Raw genomic sequence first — 6,137 nt, 5'->3', positions numbered from 1 at the left:
CAGACGCAGCTCTGTGGAATGAAACATTTCAAACAGACCCAGCTCTGTGGAATGAAACATTTCAAATAGGACCCAGCTCTGTGGAATGAAACATTTCAAACAGGACCCAGCTCTGTGGAAAGAAACATTTCAAAAGGACCCAGCTCTTTGGAATGAAAGCTCACAAGCAATGCTTCAGAAGGGACTGTTCGTTCAGAGGCTTACCAAATGATTAACATTGTGTATAGTAATTGATCAGACAGGCTGTTTGTATCAGATTGTATTGTGGATAAATCATCACTAATATACATCATTGTTCTAAATACCTGCACTAACACAGGGGGAGTGACCAGGGTCAGACTCCCACAACACAAAGGAGGTCTTTCCTGTGCAGAGCGTTTCACTGAAACATCTGTGCAAGCCTCAGACCCTGTCCTGTACAAACCCCTGTGCAGGGTGTAGTGTCTCCTGTACAAACCCCTGTGCAGGGTGTAGTGTCTCCTGTACAAACCCCAGTGCAGGGTGTAGTGATTCTCCTGTACAAACCCATGTGCAGGGTGTAGTGATTCTCCTGTACAAACCCATGTGCAGGGTGTAGTGTCTCCTGTACAAACCCATGTGCAGGGTGTAGTGTCTCCTGTACAAACCCCTGTGCAGGGTGTAGTGTCTCCTGTACAAACCCCTGTGCAGGGTGTAGTGTCTCCTGTACAAACCCCTGTGCAGGGTGTAGTGTCTCCTGTACAAACCCCTGTGCAGGGTGTAGTGTCTCCTGTACAAACCCCTGTGCAGGGTGTAGTGTCTCCTGTACAAACCCCTGTGCAGGGTGTAGTGTCTCCTGTACAAACCCCTGTGCAGGGTGTAGTGTCTCCTGTACAAACCCATGTGAAGGCTATAGTGTCTCCTGTACAAACCCCTGTGCAGGGTGTAGTGTCTCCTGTACAAACCCCTGTGCAGGGTGTAGTGTCTCCTGTACAAACCCCTGTGCAGGGTGGAACAAACCCCTGTGCAGGGTGGAGTGTCTCCACAAGAGGACATGTAACATAAGAACATAAGAAAGTTTACAAACGAGAGGAGGCCATTCGGCCCATCTTGCTCGTTTGGTTGTTAGTAGCTTATTGATCCCAAAATCTCATCAAGCAGCTTCTTGAAGGATCCCAGGGTGTCAGCTTCAACAACATTACTGGGGAGTTGATTCCAGACCCTCACAATTCTCTGTGTAAAAAAGTGCCTTCTATTTTCTGTTCTGAATGCCCCTTTTTCTAATCTCCATTTGTGACCCCTGGTCTTTGTTTCTTTTTTCAGGCTGAAAAAGTCCCTTGGGTCGACACTGTCAATACCTTTTAGAATTTTGAATGCTTGAATTAGGTCGCCACGTAGTCTTCTTTGTTCAAGACTGAACAGATTCAATTCTTTTAGCCTGTCTGCATATGACGTGCCTTTTAAGCCCGGAATAATTCTGGTCGCTCTTCTTTGCACTCTTTCTAGAGCAGCAATATCTTTTTTATAGCGAGGTGACCAGAACTGCACACAATATTCAAGATGAGGTCTTACTAGTGCATTGTACAGTTTTAACATTACTTCCCTTGATTTAAATTCAACACTTTTCACAATGTATCCGAGCATCTTGTTAGCCTTTTTTATAGCTTCCCCACATTGTCTAGATGAAGACATTTCTGAGTCAACAAAAACTCCTAGGTCTTTTTCATAGATTCCTTCTCCAATTTCAGTATCTCCCATATGATATTTATAATGTACATTTTTATTTCCTGCGTGCAGTACTTACACTTTTCTCTATTAAATGTCCATTTCTGCCCAGTTCTGAATCTTGTCTAGATCATTTTGAATGACCTTTGCTGCTGCAACAGTGTTTGCCACTCCTCCTACTTTTGTGTCGTCTGCAAATTTAACAAGTTTGCTTACTATACCAGAATCTAAATCATTAATGTAGATTAGGAATAGCAGAGGACCTAATACTGATCCCTGTGGTACACCGCTGGTTACCACACTCCATTCTGAGGTTTTTCCTCTAATCAGTACTTTCTGTTTTCTACATGTTAACCACTCCCTAATCCATGTACATGCGTTTCCTTGAATCCCAACTGTGTTCAGTTTGAGAATTAATCTTTTGTGCGGGACTTTGTCAAAAACTTTCTGGAAATCTAAATAAACCATGTCATATGCTTTGCAATTATCCATTATGGATGTTGCATCCTCAAAAAAATCAAGCAAGTTAGTTAGGCACGATCTCCCTTTCCTAAAACCATGTTGACTGTCTCCCAGTACCCTGTTACCATATAGGTAATTTTCCATTTTGGATCTTATTATAGTTTCCATAAGTTTGCATATAATAGAAGTCAGGCTTACTGGTCTGTAGTTACCTGGTTCAGTTTTGTTTCCCTTTTTGTGGATCGGTATTACGTTTGCAATTTTCCAGTCTGTCGGTACCACCCCTGTGTCAAGAGACTGCTGCATGATCTTGGTTAGCGGTTTGTAAATTACTTCTTTCATTTCTTTGAGTACTACTGGGAGGATCTCATCCGGCCCAGGGGATTTGTTTATTTTAAGAGCTCCTAGTCCCTTTAACACTTCTGCCTCAGTTATGCTAAAGTTATTTAAAACTGGATAGGAACTGGATGACATGTGGGGCATGTTGTCAGTATCTTCCTTTGTAAAAACTTGTGAAAAGTAATCATTTAATATATTTGCTATTTTTTTTTCTTCATCTACGATTTTGCCATTTGTATCTCTTAAACATTTAATCTCCTCTTTGAATGTTCTCTTGCTGTTGTAATATTGGAAAAACATTTTGGAATTGGTTTTAGCTCCCTTAGCAATGTTTATTTCTATTTCTCTCTTGGCCTTTCTAACTTCCTTTTTGACTTGCGTTTGCAGTTCTGTGTACTCTTTCTGCGTACTTTCTTTTTGGTCCATTTTTAATGCTCTGTAAAGTGCCTTTTTTCGCTGAATATTTTTTTTAATTGATCTATTAAACCATTTTGGCAATTTAGTTTTACATTTAGATTTGTCTACTTTAGGGATGTAATTGTTTTGCGCCTCTAGTACTACATTTTTGAAGAACAACCATCCTTCTTCTGTGGGTGTTTTCTCTATTTTACTCCAATCTACTTCTGTTAGTCTCTGTTTCATACCTTCATAGTTTGATTTTCTAAAATTGTAAACCTTAGCTTTAGTCATTACTTTTGGGGTTTTAAAAAACACTTCAAATGAGACCATGTTGTGGTCTGAGTTTGCCTGTGGTTCTCTGACCTCTGTTTTACTTATTCTATCTTCGTTATTTGAAAAGACTAAATCAAGGCATGCCTCCCCTCTAGTCGGTGCCTTGACAAATTGTGTTAGGAAGCAGTCATTTGTCATTTCCACCATTTCTATTTCATCCTTTGCGCTACCCACCAGGTTTTCCCATTTTATTTGGGGGAAGTTGAAATCCCCCATTAGTATGGCTTCTCCTTTGCTACACGCATTTCTAATGTCATTGTATAACAGATTATTGTGCTCACTGTCTGAATCTGGCGGTCTATAGCATGCTCCTATTATTATGCCCTTTGAATTTTTGTCCGTTATTCTGACCCATATTGATTAGGCTTTGTTTTCTTTGTCCAGGTTTAACACCTGGGCTTCAAGACTGTTTCTTATGTATAGCGCTACCCCTCCTCCTCTTCTGTCCTGCCTGTCTTTCCTATACAGTGTATACCAACAAATATTATATTCGTCCCCATCACTCTCAGACAACCAAGTTTCTGTAACACCTATCACATCATAGTTACTTGTTAGTGCAGTGGCTTCAAGTTCTAGAATTTTGTTTCTGATACTTCTAGCATTTAGATAAATACATTTAATGGTTGTCTTACCTGAGTTGTTGTTCTTGTTTTGATGTGGTCTCCCTTCTGTTTTTTTGTTGATTTCTCCCCCCTTCCTTTCTAGTTTAAATGCTTCTGAACCTGAGTAGAGTGGTTCCCTTGTTATTTAAATGCAGTCCATCCCATCTATACAGATAGTCCTCGTTGTAGAATGTGGTCCAATGATCAAGATAGGTGAAGACTTCTCGTGTGCACCACGTCTTCAGCCATGCGTTTTGATTAATTATTTCCAGCTATCCATATGGTCCTTTGCAAGGTGCCGGTAGTATACCAGAAAATACCACAGTTTTGGTTTTTCTCTTTTAATTTCCTTCCTAGCTCTCTGAATTTGTTTTGCAGGGATTTTGGTCTGTCTCTTCCAATGTTGTTTGTACCGATGTGGACGACTACTACCGGATCGTCTCCTGTTCGTTCTAGGAGCCTGTCCACGTTCTCAGTGATGTGCTTGACCGAGGCTCCCGGAAGGCAGCACACTGTTGTAGTAAGGGGGTCCAAACTGCAAATTGAACTTGCTGTGTTTCTCAATATGGAGTCCCCAACAATTATGACCTCCCTTCTTTTTGCTATCTGGTCACCACTGTCAATGGGATCCTGGATGTTGTTCCTTTCATTCTCTTGTTGTTGGTTCTGCTCATCAAAATTCTGAAGTGACTCAAATCTGTTGGTTGTTTTGATTTCTGGTGGTTGTGTTTGACGAAGTTTCTTTTTTTCCCTGCTTCTGCCTACCTGAACCCAGCTGTTCTGACCTTCTATCTCCCTGGTGGCTTTCAGTCTGTTAGGGGTGATGCAGACTTCCATGAATTGTGGGTGTGCCAGTTCCTCAAGATCCTGTTGCTGTCTCACTTCTTCCAGCTCCATTTCCAGCATACTTACTAGTTTATGCAAATCCTGGATCGCGCGGCACTTTACGCACACTTGGTTTAGCTCCGCTGGGTTTTCTCGGATTTCCCACATCAAGCAGGTGTCACAGATTACTGGCTTGAAGACCATGTTGAAGGTTTTTTTTGAAGTTTAGTTTCTTCTGCAGCCGTCAACCTGCTTTCAAACTGCTTCTAAACTGCTCTGTACTTTTCCACGCCTGTACTTCTCCCACTCGCTGTCGCTTCCACTCGCTGTCGCTGGGAAGACTGCCTTGTTTAACTGCCTCAATACAAACACTACACAGTGAGATCCTCAATACAAACACTACACAGAGAGATCCTCAATACAAACACTACACAGAGAGATCCTCTTCAATACAAACATTACACAGCGAGATCCTCTTCAATACAAACATTACACAGCGAGATCCTCTTCAATACAAACACTACACAGCGAGATCCTCTTCAATACAAACATTACACAGCGAGATCCTCTTCAATAAAAACACTACACAGCGAGACCCTCTTCAATAAAAACACTACACAGCGAGATCCTCTTCAGTACAAACACTACACAGCGAGAGCCTCTTCAATACAAACATTACACAGCGAGAGCCTCTTCAATACAAACATTACACAGCGAGATCCTCTTCAATACAAACATTACACAGCAAGATCCTCAATACAAACACTACACAGCAAGATCCTCTTCAATACAAACACTACACAGCAAGATCCTCAATACAAACACTACACAGCAAGATCCTCAATACAAACACTACACAGCGAGATCCTCAATACAAACACTACACAACGAGATCCTCAATACAAACATTACACAGCGAGATCCTCTTCAATACAAACATTTCACAGCGAGATCCTCAATACAAACACTACACAACGAGATCCTCTTCAATACAAACATTACACAGCGAGATCCTCAATACAAACACTACACAACGAGATCCTCTTCAATACAAACACTACACAGCAAGATCCTTTTCAACCAAACCAAAGTAACCAAAAGGAAAGGGTCCCCCCAACCCAATCCCCACCCATGTCCCAGTAAAGGTTATGGTGTGATGCAAAGGGTTCACACTCCTGGTACAAACAGACCCCTCAAATGATGGCGCCTCTTTTCTTTGCTGTCCTTAGCTGTACATAAATGCATCAAGCCGTGTAACAGTTCAGTTCTGAGAGGAGAGACAAGTAGCAGCAGAACACCAAGCTTGTAGTCTCTTAACATCGTCCTTTCAGCTTACATAAGGAGAAAAACTAAAACAAACACACAATATATTTACTGGGAATTCTTTATTTGAACAAAAAACATGAATAAATAAGTATTTATTTAAATGATTTATCTCACTGAAAAAAAAAAAAAAACAGAAAATCCTCACAAAAGATTGAACAAATTTCCAAA

Source organism: Polyodon spathula, chromosome 7 (genome assembly GCF_017654505.1).
Source record: "Polyodon spathula isolate WHYD16114869_AA chromosome 7, ASM1765450v1, whole genome shotgun sequence".
NCBI classification, from domain to species: Eukaryota; Metazoa; Chordata; class Actinopteri; order Acipenseriformes; family Polyodontidae; genus Polyodon; species Polyodon spathula.
This window is presented reverse-complemented; position numbering follows the sequence as displayed.